This window comes from Zingiber officinale, chromosome 5A (genome assembly GCF_018446385.1).
Source record: "Zingiber officinale cultivar Zhangliang chromosome 5A, Zo_v1.1, whole genome shotgun sequence".
Lineage (NCBI taxonomy): Eukaryota > Viridiplantae > Streptophyta > Magnoliopsida > Zingiberales > Zingiberaceae > Zingiber > Zingiber officinale.
This window is the reverse complement of record NC_055994.1, coordinates 25818641-25839142: the sequence shown is the minus strand read 5'-3', so window position 1 is coordinate 25839142 and position 20502 is coordinate 25818641. Positions and strand designations below refer to the sequence as shown.

At 42.2% G+C, this 20502-nt stretch overlaps 1 long non-coding RNA gene across 2 annotated transcripts; it reads left to right on the top strand.

Annotated features, from left to right (window-relative positions):
- The first annotated feature begins 1101 nt into the window (after nucleotides 1–1101).
- LOC121980333 lies at nucleotides 1102–20243 on the top strand. 2 transcript variants are annotated; one of them, XR_006111498.1, is made up of 3 exons: nucleotides 1124–2041; nucleotides 19780–19832; nucleotides 19993–20243. It is a non-coding gene; the product is annotated as an uncharacterized LOC121980333 (long non-coding RNA). The 2 variants fall into 2 exon arrangements; XR_006111497.1 differs by lacking the exon at nucleotides 19780–19832 and having other exon boundaries at nucleotides 1102–2041.
- The last annotated feature ends 259 nt before the right edge of the window (nucleotides 20244–20502 follow it).

Genomic DNA, 20502 nt, shown 5'->3' with positions numbered 1-20502 from the left:
TCAACTTAAGGAGGTGAATACCAAATCAAATCAAGGTGTAGTGCATATCGTATATAGCATCCAAGTTGATTGAAGTTTCCAATGTGCATTCAATGACGAGCACAAAGCGAGCCAAAAAGCGATAGAAGTTATTCATCCCCTAGCTCGTAAGTGTCCTAACAAATTGGATTTGGCAAGAGTTAGACAATGATCGTCAATGGCTTGGCAATGTTCTTTAGTGAGCTCGGCAGTAATTATCATGTGTTTGGTAGTACTAGTTAAAGAGCTCGTCAATGATTATCAGGAGCATGGTAGTGCCCTCTAGTGAGCTCGGCAATAATTTTCATGAGCTCGACAGTACTATTTAAAGAGCTTGGCGGTGTTTATCAAGAGTTTTATTGAACTCGATAGTAATTATCCTGTGCTCGATAGTACTATTTAAAGAGCTCGGCAATATTCACAAAGAGATCAGAGGCATCATACATTTTTCGATCAAGTTCAGTAAAGGAAAATGCATCATTCTGAGATGGGTGTTAAAGGCTTATAACATCAACGGGCAGCAATTACATGTGTGGAAAAAGAGGCGTCAGTTACCAAAAAAAAAATCAAAAAAGATGAAAGTTATGCAGCAGCCGCTGCCAGAAATGGTATTGTCATCCAGAAAAATGTCACTCTTCTGTTTCTATAAGTAAGGTGATGATTCCAACGGATAGGAGGGCTCTCTTCTAAAAACACACTACATTTCCTCTTTCATTTTTCAATCTATTTTCTTCCTTCTCCACATTATTCTTAACTTGAATGTCGGACGGCCGAAAAGCGCTCCACTCCGCTGACTCTAAAGCATTTTGTCCAAGTTTGTTTCCTATAGTTACTAGGGGCGGACATCTACGACTACGAGCAGTTGGAGGAGGATCGATTTGACAAGAGAAGACGCAAATCCATGTCAGGCAATATGTGGCATAACATTGAGTCAACAACACCACGTTCTGTGGAAATTGATCCATCCCTCGTACTCGGACTGGAACAGTAAGGTAAGGGAAGATTATAATCACATGAACATCATGACCTGAACAATACAATTACCAACTTTTTTTTACATATTGTAGATGTGAAATACCGAAATCAAATAATAATAAAATAATAAAATTTTATGGACGAATAGCATTAAGGAAATTTTTAATTTTTAGAGAATTTTTTAGAATTTGTATGCAGTATTTTGAGAGGATGAAATTATAGGTTTGAAAAAAATTAATTTGGAATATCTAAAGATGGGAATTAATTGAGGAATTTAACCTTAATTATCTAACCTAAGTTAATTCTTTTTATTTTCTCTTCCTCCACGCCGAACTCCTCCTCTTCCCCTCTTCCTCTTCGGTGAGCTCGCGCCGTCGCCACCTCTTCCCCGAGCTCTCCATCTCCCTCACCCGACACCGATTTCTTCCTCTTCTTTTGTTGAATTTCCTCCCCTCTCTGCCATCGTCTTCCTCTTCTCCAAATAGCCCCGATCCCCCTCCTCATCTTCTTCACCTGTGCCCTAACCTCCACGGCTTCTCACCGACGCCGACACCTGATCCGTCGTCGCTGACCCTCGATTCACTGTCGGCTGAGGGTTACTGCTCTCCTCCTCCATGCACATCTAGTTCCTTTCGAGCCACCTCATGCAGGGGAGTCGTCGGCCAAGGGCGGGGAGCCGTCGACCTGTAGTCGCTGCCTCTGTACGCCGCGACCCCGATCTCGACCTCAGATCCTTCGGCTAAACCTCTACCACTAGGGCATCACCATTCGTTCACAGTGCCAAGCTTCGCCTAGTAGCGCCACCGAATTCCAATACACTAAGCCGAGGTCAAGCTCTTCTCCAGATCTTATGGGCAACAGAACCTACTTCTGCTCTAGTTGGCGCTATCTTCTTCTCCTCCATGTGTGACAAGGCTTCGCTGGAGATAACGCCTTGCTGTGGATCTTTGGAAGGGATGTCTGGCCATGTTTGGCCAACAGCAGGTCATGGATGATTTCATCGACATCATCGCTTGAGGGTGCCTTGATATTGACTGCCACATTTGAGGTAATTTGTTGTCTAGTATATGATTTGTGTGTTGGATCTAGACTTAGAACTGATTTGGAGATTTGGTTTAGGTGACAGCAGCTTCGTAGTAGCTTCGATCATGAATTTCCAGTAGCAAGCTTCTGTAGCTGTGAATCCTACAGCGTGTTAGGATCGTCGTACTCGGCTAGAGAGGGGGGGTGTGAATAGCCGACCCCAAATTGCTCGTTTCTTCCTACGATTAGGGTTAGCGCAGCGGAAATAACTAAATAGAAACGCAAAAAGGAAAGATCAAACCTCAAACTCGAACTCGACGATGTAACGAGGTTCGGAGATGAAACTCCTACTCCTCGGCGTGTCCGTAAGGTGGACGAAGCCTATTAATCCGTCGGTGGATGAGTCCCCGGAAAACCGGCTAATAAGAACTCTTTCTGGGTGGAGAAACCTCACCACAAACTCTTGCAACAGCAAGATCAGAGTACAAGTACAAGAAGCACAGCAAGATACAAATATAAAGATGAATGTAACAACTCTTGCTTGCCTTCTCGTCGTCGACTGAAATCTGTAGATTAAGCACCAACTTCACAGAATCAGCTGAAACCCGTCGAAGAAGTCGAGGAAGCTCACGCGAAGCTTGAAGCGAGCTTAACAAAGCTCTAGAACAGAAGAAGCAATAACTTGCGAAGCAAAAAGAAGATCAAGAAGAAGCGTAAGGGAGAAGAAGAAGTAAGAAGTAGTCTTCGTCTGAAGCCCTTAGCCTCTTTTATACCGCATCCACTGCAAGAAAAGCCGTAAGATGAGAGCGAAGCGGCTCAGCCTTAGTGGGCCGATCAGTCAAGCCCGATCGGTCAGCCTCGATCGGTCCCGGGACCGATCAGGCTCCAACAGACCGATCCCACCTCTCTATAAGAGAGGTGGTTGCGTCTCGATCGATCGTGGAGACCGATCGACTCCACGATCGGTCCCCGATCGATCGGTTCATTCACGAAAGTTGGCTCAACTCCTCGACGGTCTCGATCGATGACTTACGTAACCCTTCGTTTGTTATCCGATCGGCCACGGGCCGATCGGATACTCAGCGTATCGGGATCGGTCACCAGATCGATCCGGTTTAGAGCTCTAGCTCTAAACCCTAAATGGTCCTTTGAACGAGTTACCGAGCCCTCTCTTGACCTAGTCAGAACGAGCCACCGAGCCCTCTCCGAGTCCAAAGAACGAGCCACCGAGCCCTCTCCGAGTCAGGAGAACAAGCTACCGAGCCCTCTCCGACTTTCCGTGCCAAGTCTCCAACTTGGTCTTCTCGTGCCAAGTCTCCATACTTGGACTTTTCCGTGCCAAGCTCCCTGCTTGGACTCACCAGATGTCTGGTCAACCTCGACCCATCTGGATTTCCCCGCTTCACTCACTGGGACTTCCAAACCGCCTAGCTTTACTCACTGGTCTTTCCTGCTGCTTCACTCACCAGTCTTCCTAACCGCCTAATTTCACTCACAGACTTTCTCCAACCGTCTGCTTCACTCACTGGACTTTCACTTTCACCTAGCTTCACTCACTAGGGTTTTCACCGCTTCACTCACCAGATTTCCAATCTGCTTCACTCACCGTGGGACTTTCCAATCTGGTTTCACTTACAGGGACTTTCCGAACGCCTAACATCCCAGTTAGGACTTCCTAGTCAAGTATCCGGTCAACCTTGACCTACTTGACTCTTCTTCATCCAACCTGATCAGACCCTGATCAGTATCTCTCCTCATGGACAACTGCACCTGCATTGTCCATGTCTACATGTCTTTCTGTATTGTCAAACATCGAAACCATGACCAAGGTTTACGCTTGGTCAACTAGGTCAACCTTGACCTACTGGAAATTGCACCAACAATCTCCCCCTTTTTGATGTTTGACAATACCTTTAAGTTAGGCTAATCCAATAGCCTCAACTTTCTTCATGCCACTAGGTAATGAAACATAAGTTACAACCTTACATTCTCCTTCTAAGAAGACAACCTCCTTCTTAGATAATGAAAGTCTAACTTAAACCCTTCATTCTCCCCCTATTGGCACACATCAACAAACTCTCCTCCTGAAGAGTAAGTTATCGTTGTTCACAACTTCATTCATTGTGATCAACAAACTCTCCCACTAACTCCAATGTTCTTCCTTGAACATTCTCCTGACATTCTCCATTCTTCCCCTTTTTGACACATATTAAAAAGAGTGAATCAAGGTCAAGAGTTTCTTCCTAATGAAAGTCCCATACCTTTCATTGAAACCCTTAATTTCCCCCTTGATACTAATGTCAATAGTCAATTTAGTGATAATCCCATATCACTCATGACAACTCCCCCTAAAGGTCAACTCCCCTTGACCAATAGGTAACACTCCCCCTAAAAGTCAACTCCCCCTTGACCATTGCATCAACAATGTCTTGGAGAGTTTCAAACCTTTAGAACTCTAAAACACCAATTCCCGAGCTGAAATTTCAGACAACCAGTTGAATTTCAGCAACTTGGCACGCCCTGATCGATCACCAGACTGATCAGAAGTCCCCTGGATCGGTCACCAGACCGATCCAGCCTTCCCTGGATCGGTCCAGTGACCAATCCAGGTACTGATAGGTTCTGATTTCTGATTTTCCTTCAGCGAAATTCAGAAACCCCTAATAAATTACATAAAACTCCAAAAATTGTGAAATTTTGAGGATACATTCCTCATAATATATACTATCATGGAAAAATAGTTTTCTATGAAAATAACTTCCATTTTCAAATCTTGATACAAAGTTCAAAAGTCTTTGAAATAGCTCAAAGTTAATCACTCTTTGTATCACTTGTTCAATGATGAATGCTATCACTAGAAAAGCTTCATCAAGGTTTTTCAAATCAATTTTAAAATGATTTTAAACCCTTTAATTTGGGACCACAATCTTAGGGCCAAATGTACATGACTTGTACACAAGCTTTCCCTATGATCCCCAATTTAGAATTAGGCTCATCTAGGTACAAGAACTATGCACCTTGATCCTAACTCATCATCCTAATATCTCACACACATCTAAGGTGTATCAAATACATTCAAGTCAATTTTGATGTGAGACATGAGTTTAGGTCGTCTTAAGCTAAGTTCTCATGCATTTTCTAAACAACAATTTGATTTCCATATCAAATTATGTTTTTGTCCTTAAATCAAATTAATTGATTATAAATGCAAAAGATGATGACATGACATAAAATAGTATCATAAATGAAAACATGTGCCAGTGTCATGATGTCATGACATAAAGTGTGAAACTCTAACTAAGGCATGACATATAAATAACCTAAGCATTATCATGACATTTCAAATGATACTAAATTAAATATGATGTCATGATATGACATATGACAAAAAATATATGGCAAATAACATGTAAAGGTATAGGAAATACCTACTTCTAACCTTAGTTGCCATTTTTGATAATTTTGATCATTTTGCCATAGGTTCTATATTCCTAAGAGTAATAGACCTAAAATCATATACCAAAGATTTTTGGTTAATTATGTGCCAATTAGATTGACTCTAGGAAACTCCTCAAATGTGATTGACACATCCTAATCACCTTAGGAATAATTTTTCCATTTCATTTTCAAGGCTTGATTACACCTTGAAAATTCCTAAAGTGCCACCTTTTGCCATGATTAGGTTAACTACCTATTCAAGTGAGGTTGGCATACCTTAAACCATCTAGTGTGATGGAATCACGCTCCTAGGAACCCAATACCTATTGGAGCTCATTGGGTTCACTAAATATTCACTAGGGATGACTTCCCTAGCAACCCTCCTAATGACCCTCCTAGGCTTTAAAACTTTAGTCATTTGAGACTCATCAAGATCAACCCTAGAGGCGACTCCCCTTGTGACCTTGGTGATGACCTTCCTAGCCCTAGATTTTGTTCCATAATCGAATGGAACATTAGATTTTGTTCCATAATCGAATGGAACATTGTGATAAGTGGGCTTGACCACTTGGGACTTAGGTTTGTGACCCAAACCTTTCATGTCCTTGGACTTGGGTTTTTGACCCTTAGACCCTAGAGTTGACTTCTCTAAATTTTTAAGGGTCTTTTCTAAAGTGTCAAGTCTTGACCTCAAGACTTGATTCTCCTTTTCTAATACCTCAAGTTTTAATTTGTCATTGTTCTTTGAGGTACTCCTAGGCATATGTCTAGTAGTTTTGGGATTCCTATCTAGGTTTCCCTTAATCTTAGATGAGTTAATCCTAGGGTTGACATTTCTAGAGTTGTCCTTATTCAAGCTAACATGTTTAGCACCTAAGCATATATATTGATTCCTATAATTAACATGCTTATCATTATTAGCAATTGCAACAAAACTACTAGCATGTGTCTTATTGCATGAATGAGACTTAAATGTTACCTTAGGGTTTGCCTTAGCTCCCCCTATTGACGTGCTCGGTTTCTTGTCCTTGTGAGGTTGCCTCCCCCTCGGACATTGACTCCTATAGTGTCCCTTTCGCTTGCATTGGAAGCACACCACGTGCTCCTTGCCTTTGCGTGTCGGGACTCCGGCTTCCTTGACCTTTGGCGCCGGTGGAGTCTTCCTAACCCTCTTTGGACACTTACTCTTGTAATGCCCAAATTCCCTACACTCAAAGCACATTATGTGTAATTTGTTTGAAATTAAATGGCTTGAGTTACCTAGGGTTGAGGACGGATGTGAGCTCTTTTCTTCATCCCTTCCGGAAGTAGAGACTTCTTCTTCTTGCTCCAATCTTGAAGAAGAACTCTCCTCCTCCTCTTCCTTAGATGTTGAGTAGCCCTCAACTTCTAATTCCTTACCTCCATGAAGTGAGCTACTTGACTCACTTGACTCCTCTTCATGACTTGAATTGGAGCTTCCCTCATGGAGCTTGGCCAAGTTGTTCCACAATTCCTTGGCATTGTTGTAACCACCTATCTTACACAAGATATCGTTAGGTAATGAGAATTCAAAAATTTTCATTACCTCGTCGTTGATTACGAATTGGTGGATTTGTTCCTTCGTCCACCTTTTCTTCTCAAGAATTTCTCCTTCTCCATCCCTTGGAGGAACAAAACCTACTTGTACACAATTCCAATTAACTAAGTTAGTCATAAGAAAGTACTTCATTCTTACCTTCCAAAACGCGAAGTCATTGCGATCGTAGAAGGGTGGAATCGTGACGTCTTCTCCAAGTCCATCCATTCTCTAGCTTGTGCTCCCTTGGGTGTTAATCCGACGAAGAGCAACCTCGCTCTGATACCACTTGTTAGGATCGTCGTACTCAGCTAGAGAGGGGGGGTGTGAATAGCCGACACCAAATTGCTCGTTTCTTCCTACGATTAGGGTTAGCGCAGCGGAAATAACTAAATAGAAACGCAAAAAGGAAAGATCAAACCTCAAACTCGAACTCGACGATGTAACGAGGTTCGGAGATGAAACTCCTACTCCTCGGCGTGTCCGTAAGGTGGACGAAGCCTATCAATCCGTCCCGGAAAACCGGCTAATAAGAACTTCTTCTGGGTGGAGAAACCTCACCACAAACTCTTGCAACAGCAAGATCAGAGTACAAGTACAAGAATCACAGCAAGATACAAATATAAAGATGAATGTAACAACTCTTGCTTGCCTTCTCGTCGTCGACTGAAATCTGTAGATTAAGCACCAACTTCATAGAATCACAGCAGCAGCTGAAAATAGTCGAAGAAGTCGAGGAAGCTCACGCGAAGCTTCGGAAGCGAGCTTAACAAAGCTCTAGAACAGCAGAAGAAATAACTTGCAGAAGCAAGAAGAAGATCAAGAAGAAGCAGAAGCTTCGGAGAAGAAGAAGTAAGAAGTAGTCTTCGTCTGTAGGAGCCCTCAGCCTCTTTTATACTTGCATCCACCTGCGAAGAAGAAGCCAGAAGACAGAAGACCGTTGTGAGCCAACGGATAGTTCTAGACCGATCAGGCTGAAGCATGGTCCCTAGACCGATCCCAGCTCTCCCAGCTCTCTCACAGACAGAGAATCGCACTCGTCTCTCGATCGATCGTGGAGACCGATCGACTCTCCTGATCGGTCCCCGGACCGATCAGGAGCTTCTTTCTTCACTCCTGATCGTCTGCATCGATCGATGACTTACGTAACCCTTCGTTGTTATCCGATCGGTCCACCGACCGATCGAGATACTCAGATCATTGGATCGGTCACCAGACCGATCCAGGTTTAGAGCTCCAGCCCTAAACCCTAAATGGTCCTGAGAACGAGCTACCGAGCCCTCTCTTGACCTAGTCCGGAGAACGAGCTACCGAGCCCTTGTTGGTGCAACATCCCTCAGGTCAAGGTTGACCTGGGTGACCAAGCTGAGTCTTGGTTTGAGTTTAGATGTTTGACAATAAGAAATTGATTGAAGAAGAGTCAAGTAGGTCAAGGTTGACCGGATACTTGACAGGGAAGTCCTGGTGAGTGAAGCCAGGCAGAAGGAAAACCCTAGTGAGTGAATCTAGGTGAAAGTCCTAGTGAGTGAAGCTAGGTGAAAGTCTTGGTGAGTGAAACCAGGTGAAAACCCTAGTGAGTGAAGCTAGGTGAAAGTCCTGGTGAGTGAAACCAGGTGAAAACCCTAGTGAGTGAAGCTAGGTGAAAGTCATGGTGAGTGAAGCTAGGCAGATTGGAAAGCCCTAGTGAGTGAAGCTAGGCAGGTGAAAGTCCTGGTGAGTGAAGCCAGGTGAAAGTCCTAGTGAGTGAAGCTAGGCAGATTGGAAAGCCCTAGTGAGTGAAACTAGGCAGGTGAAAGTCCTGGTGAGTGAAGCCAGGTGAAAGTCCTAGTGAGTGAAGCTAGGCAGATTGGAAAGTCCTGGTGAGTGAAGCCAGGCAGAAGGAAAGCCCTAGTGAGTGAAGCTAGGCAGATTGGAAATCCTGGTGAGTGAAGCCAGGTGAAAGTCCTAGTGAGTGAAGCTAGGCAGGTGAAAGTCCTGGTGAGTGAAGCCGAGCAGTGGAAAAATCGAGGATGATCGACATCCGGTGGAAGTCCGTAGGACAAGAGAGTGACCGGATACTGCACGACGAGTAAAGTCCAAGTGGGTCAAAGGATTGACCGACACTTGGTGGGAGTCCCAGCAGGTCAAGGTTGACCAGATGCTATGCATGATGTATCAACAGTCAAGGTTGACCGAATGTTGGTTTGAGAGGCTTGGGACTTGGTTTTGGGCAAAACCAAGTCTTGGATCGATCGATGGATCGATCCGGCCTTCCTATGATCCAGAGCCTCCGGATCGATTCGTGGATCGATCCAGGTGTCCGATTCGATCGATGATAGCCTTGGATCGGATCTAGGAGCTGGATCGATCCGTGGATCGATCCAGCGTTTCCAGTAGCAGCCTGGATCGATCCGTGGATCGATCCAAGCCTCCCGATCGATTGGGAATATTCAAATCGATCCGACCGTTGCGTCGTATTTGAGCCGCAGTCGCGTTGCGGTATATCTCTTCTCCGATTCACTCCAGATTTCGCCACTCCTCCACAGGACTCACAAAGCTCGGATCGCTCTTGAAGGATCTTGGAAGGTTTCAAGTCAAGAGGCGGATCAAAGTCAAAGAAGAGAAGCTAGGGTTAGGGTTTGTACTCATTGTAAGCTTGTAAGCTTGTATTTCTTGTATCCTTTCCCTCTCTTCTTGTAGGGCTTCTCCGCCCTTGGTAGTTACCATAAAGGAGAGTTTTATTAGTGGAGGGTGCGTGCGTAGGTGTGGATCCTTGGACTAGTCACCTCTTGTGAGGTGGATACCAAGTAAATCAACCTTGTTAGCGTTGTGTGATTTGTTTCTTTGTATTTCCGCTGCACATCTTTGAAGGAACAAGCAACGCCGAGCACCGAGCGAACGCGACGAGCTATTCACCCCCCCTTAGCTACTTTTGGTCCTAACAAATGGTATCAGAGCAAGGTTGCTCTTCACCGGAATCACCGCCGGAAGGGGCAAACATATCAAGAAAAGCTAGAGGGTGAAGAAGTTGGAGTAAATTCTTCAAGTTCAAGACTTTATCAAGCTCAACTTCAAGATGCAATTCCAAGATGAGCTTGGATTTGACACGAGGGTGGCTCCACCATACACTTCTACGAGTTTCGATTCTTGGAAATCAAGAATCGAAAATTTTCTTATGATGGAGATAGAGCAATGGTTTGCTCTAATGGAAGGCTTCAAGGCTCCAAGAAATTCAAAGGGCAAAGTTCTAAAGAAAAGCAAATGGAGCCCGGAGCAAGTCCAAAGGTGCGAGGCAAATGACAAAGTGACCAAGCTTTTGGTCAATTTATTGCCAAGCACCATCCTTTGCAAAATTGGAGAATTTGAAGATGCAAAGGAACTATGGAGCAAATTGGCCAAGCTTCATGAAGAGATCCCCTCCACTGTACAAGATCATGAAGAATCCAGAGAGGGTGACTCTTTGGAGCAAGACCAAGAGGAGGACTCCGAGGTTGAGAGATGCTCAACCTCCGAAGAAGAGGAAATCCAAGAAGCTTCATCCTCAAGGGAATGCAACGAAGGGAACAAGGAGGGAGCATACTCCTTGTTTCATATTCAAGATGATGAAGCCTCCACCTCTAGGATTGAGGGGGAGCAATCCTTGGTGACACCGGATCAAGAAGAAGGAGAAGCTTCTACATCCGGGTCAAGAGATGAAGAGATTGAAGAAGCTTCTACCTCCACGAGTCAAGAAAAATCAAATGGAGGAGAATCAAGATCGGATCAAGAGGAAGCTTCTACCTCCGGATCCAAAGGAAAAGATGCCACCCCTACAAGCAAAGGTATAAATATTTCAATTAAAAATAAAAATCATATTATATGCTTTGAGTGTAGGGAACATGGGCACTACAAGAGCAAGTGCCCTAAATTGGCCAAGAAGAAGGGCCTGGCACAAAAAGGGAGCCACAAGGAGATTTCTCTCACAGAGTCAGGAGGCTAGCCCTTTTCAGGCGATCCAATGGCATTTGACCTCCCCTCAGGGAAGACTCCTCAAGGGGCTCGGACGGGATCAAAGGTAAAGAAGAAGGTATCTTTTATTGAGCCTACCCCTTACATTATGGTGAAAAGCATGATAGTTCTAACTTTTATCATTTTAATGCAATTTACCATAAGAATAGAAAGCATGAGGGCTTTAAGGAAAAACATGTGGCCCTACATGCCAAAACTACCCAACCTAAGGTTAGGAAGGTAGATAGACACTTGGGCGGGAACACTAAGGAAAATAGACACATGCCCAAGATCAAAAATGCTCATGGACCAAAACCTAAGGATTTAATGATAGAAAATCAAGTCTTGAGGTCAAGACTTGACAAACTAGAAAAGACCCTAAAAAGGATGGAGAATATCCTTAAAGGGCAAAATGAGCAATACCTAGGGCTAGGAGCACAAAGGTCATCCAATGGCTATAGAGGTTTGGGATACAAACCCAAAGCTAAAAAGGATGTGCCTAGTTATCATAGGGTTCCATATAGCTATGGAACAAACCCTAAGTCTAGAGGTCAAGTCAAAGATACAAGGGAAGATATCCCTAGAAGTATCTTTGCAACCAAAGTGACTAAGACTTCTAAGAAGTCTAAGAAAGTCACTAACAAGGTCACAAGGGAGGCTATCCCTAGAGTTGACCTAGAAAGTGTGACCAAGGCTTCTAAGAAGCCCAACAAGGTCACTAGGAAGGTATCTAGGGAAGTTATCCCTAGTAAGTACCTAGAGCATCCAAGGAGCACCAATAGGTGTTGGGTTCCTAGGAGCATCTTCTCTACCCCATAGATGGGTTAGAGAGTGTCAACTCCGATTAGAAGGGTAGTTAACCCAACTTTGAGGAAATTGACACTCAAGGAGCATTTTCAAGGTTTTAGTTAACCTTTGAAAATGAAATGGACCTATTGATTACTTCTTGAAAGAGTAACATGTGTCTATTGGTGGAAAAATTGATTTTATCTTAAAAAGGCACAAATTAGAAAAATATAAGAAATACCAAGTTGGGACTTTGGTATTTTCTTAGTGCTACTCTTGTGGAAAAATGAAATATGCCAACATTTGAGGATATGTTTAATTATTAAGTGGCATAAACAAATCAAGAGAAATAAGAAATGTCAATTTAGGTTTTGGCATTTCTTTGAAGTAGTTAGGGCAATCTAGGTTTAATGTTTTAAATTAAAACAAGTGGTATCGTTTTAAGTTAAAACAAGTGGTATATTTTGAGTTTAGCTAAGTGATTAAGGATATTTAGATAGGTAATCTAGGTATATTTTATTTATGCTAAACATTGCCATGATTGCTTGCCCATCATATGCCATGACATCATGTCTATTTTTGAATTCATTGTTTTATTATGAAAACTCTAAAAATACCATGTCATGGCATTCATACATCATGTAGTAATAGGATATTTTCTTTTGAAAATTATTTTCTTTTGATATATGCCATAACATAATCATGCATTAAGTTTAATTCCTTGTAATTAAGGACGAATGACATTTAACAACGATTATTGACAAGTGACATCCTAGGTGGATGTCTAATATCTCTAGAATGCCTAGATAGATATGCATGATCCCTAGATTAGGGAAAAATCAAAATCCCACATCTCACAAGGACTATAAGGTGACTTGTCCGTGTTTTAGTGTACATTAGATACAAGTGAGATGTTAGGAAGATGAACAAAACTCAAGATGTTGATTTAGTGCATTCTTTTGAGTTTTAGGTTCATCAAAACACATAGTTATGTGTTTTCCCATCATTGGGAAAGCTAATGTACAAGTCATGTGCATTATGCTCAAGGAACATGATGGGATATTGGTTTTGAAAATGTTTTTAAAATGTTTTTGGAAAACCTTGGTGAAGGCTATCTTTTGATAGTAATCACCATTGAATAGTTAGACACAAACTTGAAGAAAAACACTAAAGTTTTTGCAAGTTTTCAAGTTTGTGTCAATCTTTGAAAATATGATGTATTTTCATGAAAGCTATTTTCCATGATTAAGTATGCCCTAAATAATGTCTACACGAAATTTCATGATTTTGGATTTTGTAGAATTTTCTAGGGGTTTATGATTGAAATGGAATTTCAGCAACTATCGAGTCTGATCGATCCATGGATCGATTGAGTGCCGAATCGATCCGTGGATCGATTTGAAAGCCTGAATCATGAGCTGGATCGATCGACCGATCGATCCAGTATGTCCAATCGATCGTGGATCGATTCGTGAAGGTTCAATCGATTGGAATCCAACTCCAATCGATCCAAGTTTTGGCTGGGAAGGCTTGATTTCAGCATCTTTGAACCTCTTTGAGTCTAGGTAATCATTCCAAACCCTAAAATACATTTGTATACATCAAGGGGGTGTTTTGATGAAACAAGGATGGATTAGTTAAGGAAGGCTTGAAGTTTATGTTGAGGTTTGTTTCAAATTTTGAGTATTTGAACCTCAAAACTTCTAAATTTGGGTTTCCTAAAGGTTTAGGGATTCCAAGTCATTGTTGGTGCAATGACAGAAGTCACCACCATGTCTTTAGGGGAGAGACTCTTTAAAGACATGAAAAATTACTTTTCATGAACCTTGGAAGGTGGTTAACCTTCTTTAAAGAAAATGCTCATGTATGAGCTTTTGAACTTGAAAGGGGGTGGATATCCTCATTATTTCAAGTGGGAACTCAAGTGGTTAGATAATGCTCAAGGTTGGGTATTTGTCTACATTGAGGAGAAGTTAAGGATAAATGAAGGGTATGAGACCTTCATTATCGTGTTGATCACACGAGTGATGTTGTGAACAATGATGAGTAACTTTTCAGGGAGTCAACAAATGGATTTGTTGATGTGTACCCAAAATGGGGCATGGGTTGATGTGTGCGAGGGAAGAATGAAAGGACCTATGAATGGGTGTGTTAGGCTTTCATTACCTAGAGGGAGTTCTTAGGGGAGAATGAAGAGCTTAATTTATATGTTCATTACCTAGTGAAGATTGAGGCTATAGGATTAGCCTAACTTAGTATTATAAGTGTTATTGTGGTATTGTCAAACATCAAAAGGGAGATTGTTGGTGCAACATCCCCGGTCAAGGTTGACTGGGTGACCAAGCTGAGTCTTGGTTTGAGTTTAGATGTTTGACAATAAGAAATTGATTGAAGAAGAGTCAAGTAGGTCGAGGTTGACCGGATACAGGGAAGTCCGGTGAGTGAAGCCAGGAAAACCCTAGTGAGTGAAGCTGGGTGAAAGTCCTAGTGAGTGAAGCTGGGTGAAAGTCCCGGTGAGTGAAACCAGTGAAACCTAGTGAGTGAAGCTAGGTGAAAGTCCCGTGAGTGAACCAGGTGAAAACCCTAGTGAGTGAAGCTGGGTGAAAGTCCCGGTGAGTGAAGCTGAGTGAGTGAAGCCAGGTGAAAGTCTAGTGAGTGAAGCTAGGCGGTTGGAAAGCCCTAGTGGGTGAAGCTAGGTGAAAGTCCGGTGAGTAGGCGGTGAAAGTCCTAGTGAGTGAAGCTAGGCAGTTGGAAAGTCCCGGTGAGTGAAGCCGAGGAGTGGAAAAAGCCTGGTGAGTGGTGAGTGAAACTAGACGGTGAAAGTCTTAGTGAGTGAAGCTAGGCAGTTGGAAATCACGGTGAGTGAAGCCGGTGAAAGTCCTAGTGGTGAAGCTAGGCGGTGAAAGTCCCGTGAGTGAACAAGGAAAATCCGATGGATCGAGGATGATCGGACATCGGGAAGTCCGTAGGACAAGAGAGTGACCGGATACTTGCACGACGAGTAAAGTCCAAGTGGGTCAAAGGGATTGACCGGACACTTGGTGGGAAGTCCTCAGGTCGAAGGAGTGACCAGATGCTATGCATGGTATGACCGGATGTTGACCGGATGTTGGTTTGAGAGGCTTGGGACTTGGTTTTGGCAAAAACCAAGTCTTTGGATCGATCGATGGATCGATCCAGGCCTTTCTTAGCGAGCCTCGGATCGATTCGTGGATCGATCCAGATGTCCAAATCGATCGGTGGATCGATTGGGGCGAGTGATTCGCGCGATAAGCGCCGGATCGATCCGTGGATCGATCCAGCTGTTCCAGACATTCCGATCGATCCGTGGATCGATCAAAAGCCTCCGATCGATTGGGAATATTCGAATCGATCGGGATCCGATCGTTGGCGTCGTTGGCTGCGATATCTTTCTCCGATTCACTCCAGTTTCTCGCCAGCTCCCAAAGCTCAGATCGTCAGTTCTTGAAGGATCTTGGAAGGTTTCCAAGTCAAGAGGCGGATCAAAGTCAAAGAAGAGAAGCTAGGGTTAGGGTTTGTACTCATTGTAAGCTTGTAAGCTTGTATTTCTTGTATCCTTTCCCTCTCTTCTTATACTGAGTCTTGTAGGGCTTCTCCGCCCTTGGTAGTTACCATAAAGGAGAGTTTTATTAGTGGAGGGTGCGTGCGTAGGTGTGGATCCTTGGACTAGTCACCTCTTGTGAGGTGGATACCAAGTAAACCAACCTTGTTAGCGTTGTGTGATTTGTTTCTTTGTATTTCCGCTGCACATCTTTGAAGGAACAAGCAACGCCGAGCACCGAGCGAACGCGACGAGCTATTCACCCCCCCTCTAGCTACTTTTGGTCCTAACATGTAACGACCAAATTTTCCTTATTTTGAGTTCTAAATATCTTTGAAAATGTCTGAAAATACTTTTAAAATATTCTAGAGATTTTTAGGAATTTTTAGATTATTTTTATGTAATTTTTGGAGTTCGTTTGGTATTATTACCGAGTGGAGAAAGTTAAAAAAAAAAAAAACAAAGTGCAAGAGCTAGGATTCGAACCCAGCTTCTCGGGCCCAAGCTGTAATCGGCCCAACCAACCAACTGAGCTACACGATTTTTGTTAACCTTATATGGAGCGAATAATACCTAAGCAGTAGTTAATGAATAGAGAATAAATAGAAAGAAAAAATAGTTGCAGCTGAGACTCGAACCCGCGAGCCGCGTATTAAGCAGAACGCAGCCAACCAACTGTGTCAGCGGCTATTGTTAATTAAGGAGAGAACGGACAATATTTAAGGGTTAACAGAGAACAAATTACCTAGGTTATAAAGAGAGGACTTTAGTGATTTTCGGACAAAAAACCTAAACTCCTCTTCTCTCTCGCGACGGCGCCGACTCTTTCAGGCAGAAACAGAGCCGAATCTAGGGCTTGTCTTCGGCGGCCGGCGAGGACTTCTTCCGACGAGATCTCCACACCTTCGTGATCCCCTCGTCGAGAAGAACAAGTAGATACCAAGAGATCGTTGAGGAAAACAACTTCTCCGAACCCTAGCAGCCCTATCTCTTCGGTTGTAAGTTCAAGAACCCAAGGTGAGTTGCTTCTCACCTGCAGTAGGAGTAGTTCCGATTTGTTTTTGTCTTCTGGTTGTTTGAGTTCCTGTGAAGCATGCTAGGGTTGCTGTTTTACTACCGTGTACTCTAAGAAGTTAGACAAAATCCTTTTGTGAAGTTTGATCTGTAAAGAATTCTTCGATTAGACTTAACAAGATTTTTGATCTCTAATCTATGAAGAACCAACTATAGTTTCTGTGGTTTCGGGTTGGTTTATAATGGTTGCTGCCATAATTGTTAAATCCGAATATGCTAGGTGGATTATGGGATCATTTTATGGTTGAGTAAGTCAGATTTGAGTTTGTGCCATGCAATGGGTGTAGATCAACCTTATTTGAGAGAGTCCTGTTGGTTTCTTTTAATGGCTTAATTTATTTCCTTAAGTTTAGAACCATGTTAGAACAGTTTGAAGTTAGAAGAGTAGTTAAGGAAATATTTTGCAATAAGCTAGGTTTTGGTTCCTTATATGCTTAATGTGCATGATTAAAAGTATGATAACAGCAGCATTCTTTTAGTTGATAACTACATTAAAGTCTTAATCAGAATGCTCATATTCCTTTACAAGTTTTATTAGTTTTGGCTTGATTTTAATAAGCAATGAATATGAGATAGATTGATTAAATTTTGAGTTTGTAGTTAGTTTTCCGTATTGCTGTTAGAAGTTTTAAAAAAAAAAGAGACCAAAGTTTTTAATAGAATCCCTACTCTTTTTAAGAATTGGGATTAGTAGCATATCAAGTGCTCAAAGATATGCCAAGGCATTTTATCAGAAGAAGTATTTAAAGTAAGATATAAAGAAAAGTATTTTATTTTAAAAAAAGGCATGTACCGGACACAAGGTCCAAGGGATGGGCTCCAAGTTGCCCCTAGACATAAAGTCTAGAAGTGTCTTAATGGTTTTGGGATTAGCTACCTCAATTCTCATTAAGAAAGGCGCGCAAAGTGGTACAATGCCGGGCCCAAGTAAAGTTGAGTATTATTTTAAAGTATAAAAGTATTAAATTTGGAAACAAATATAACAAGTTTCTTTTATCTAAATTGAAAGATTCTAACCAGATAAATTGTTGTTTCCTTTAGAGATGCATGATGTAGTTTCACTTCTATTTCATGTTGAGCATGTACCTCCTGTTTTCTTTTACGTATATGCATTTCTTATCGGATTTTGTGAGTAGAAAGCACTCACTAAGCTTTTAGCTTATAGATACTACTTTTTCCTCCTACTGCAGATATGGATAAAAATAAAGGAAAGGCTAAAGTGGCCTAGAAGAAGGCGACAAGGAGACATTGATGGTGTGTGTGTGGTGGCTGTTATGGAAACTTGGGATCCTGCTAGAGAAATCTGGAAATGTTACTTGCTAGTATTTTTTTTTGAGTTCTGCCATAGTAGAATTACATTGCCATGCTAAGGATGGTTAGAGGCTACATTTATAGTAGTTAGTAGAATCAGTAGCGGTCACCCTCAGAGTAGTAGTAAGGAGGGTGGTTGTTACATAACAGCCCTCTCCGACTTCGTCCGATCTAGAGAACGAGCTACCGAACCCTCTCTGACCACAGTCCGGAGAACAAGCTACCGAGCCCTCTCCGACTTTCCGTGCCAAGTCTCCAACTTGGTCTTCTCCGTGCCAAGTCTCCATACTTGGACTTTTCCTGTGCCAAGCTCCCTGCTTGGACTTTTCACCAGATGTCTGGTCAACCTTGACCCATCTGGATTTCCCTTGCCTGGCTTCACTCACCAGGACTTTCAAACTGCCTAGCTTCACTCACCAGGTCTTTCCCCTGCCTGGCTTCACTCACCAGGACTTTCACTTTCACCTAGCTTCACTCACTAGGGTTTTCACCTGGCTTCACTCACCAGGATTTCCAATCTGCCTGGCTTCACTCACCAGGACTTTCCGAACTGTCTGGTTTCACTCACCAGGACTTCCTAGTCAAGTATCCGGTCAACCTTGACCTACTTGACTTTTCTTCATCCAACCTGATCAGACCCTGATCAGTATCTCTCCGCATGGACAACTGCACCTGCATTGCCCATGTCTACATGTCTTTCTGTATTGTCAAACATCGAAACCATGACCAAGGTTTACGCTTGGTCAACTAGGTCAACCTTGACCTACTGGAAATTGTACCAACACAGCGGAGCATCCGATCTGGGTAAGTTTGGATGATGGTTTATGCATAGATTTAATGTAATTTGATTGTAGAGGAATTATGGATACCTATTCTAAAGAGATTGTGATGGTGTATAGATTGAGATTAGTAAATTCTTATTGAGATGAATTGAATAGGGTTGATTTATATTGGGTTAGATTTGATCACTAGATTTATTAGGGGTGATCATATGGTTAACCCTAAGTTGATCAACGAATGGGAATAATTGAGGTTAATTATTAACTAGGATTAATTAATGATGGTCTGATTAGAGTTACTCTAATTAGATTGGGGATTTTATTTAGCTATTTACTTCATATGTAATTAGCTAAATATATTATGTGATCTGCAGGATGTTGATTCGAGGCAAGCGTCTTGACATGAGATTGATTTGACACGATCTACGTATTAAGGCGGGTACTTCTGACTTATCTCTTTGATATAGTTATTTTAGATATGTATAATAGTTTATAGCTAGTAGTAATTTTTATGTTGCATTTGCTTTTGTATGTCACTATTTGGGTTCTTGTAGTATTCCTATATCTTTATCTGTTATACATCCATGCTTATACCATCTTGATTGTTGTCATGTGTACTCCTGTTCTTAGAAATAGTGACATACATTGACCTACTGTGTAGTAGACTCGTTATTTGTCATCTGATTTGTGTACTTTGATTTACGATTCCTAGATCATTATATGATCTATTTCCTTTTTGGTGCATTTTATATGGAGGTGTATACTATCAGTATCTACATATTTAGTGACATGCACCATCTTGCATGATTGCATGCTGAGCGATTGTTGACTCCATTATTGTTGAGCATATCACCAATTACATGATCTGCACACACAACCACTCATGGGTTAGTGGTATGTCAGGTAGGGTGTGTGCAGTTTACTCTGCCAATGCTTCGCTGGTCCACTCATGCGTAGCGTGACGCAGCGTGATAGCACGACAAGGATCCCTCTTCTGAACTATCTCAGGGAGATAAGAGCATTGCACTCCCCCACTCTGTTTGGGGTAGGAAGATAGGTGTACTCTGACAGTATCCTGTCCACTCGGTCACTCAGGAGCAGTGATGGCAGAGTGCACAGTTGTCATAGCCCTACCCATTCGGTCTCACTATCGTGTGTGAGATGTCTGACTGACGTCAGGGGTGCCACATGTCATTTTGTATCATTTTGCATGATTGCATTTATTGCTTGTGATTGCTACATATTGATTGTTACATTTTTGTGTTTGCATATGTTTGACATGTATACAGGTGACATTTTGTATATGGTCTGACGACCCTTATGTTCCGGATAGGAGGTCTTGGTGAGTACAGTTTTCTTCAGCCATTTTCAGTCTGCATTTCCTACTTTTGTTTAGGAAACTGTACCGCATGATTATTACTGTTAGTTATAACTTATTATGCCTGTCTATCTGGTATCCGCTGAGTTGTTGAACTCACACCGTTGATATATTGTTATTTCAGGCTTCAGATAGATATTTGTGGAGTCGCTTGGAGTATCCTGTCTGCTGGTCCTACGTCACATCAGAAGACCTGTTTTCTGGTTTCTTTAATACTTTATTTGGTTTATGTATTCAGTATACTTAGTTTTGTATATTCCGAATTTGTTTCTGGATTGTTGTGATGTGGTGTCTTGTATTGTTTGTGGTGTGGTGTAAGCCTAGCCAGCTAGCAGTCTTGTTTTTGGTTTGTAATGGTTTTCTATCATTTTCTGTTGTGTTTTTGTTTTTAGTACAGCCGTGTGGGTTGTTTAGTATATATAATTGCGTGGTTGTGTTTTTAGTACAGTTGCGTGGGATGTTTAATATATAATTACGTGGTTGTGTATATTTTCCAGCTGTGTGTGACTGATGTATATTTGTGGTTGTATAAATATTTCAGATTGTCATGTGTATAGAAGAGATGTTGTCGGATTTTTCCTCTGGCTAGGACTCTTCTGGGGTGTGACAATTTATTTGGTATTAGAGCGAGGTT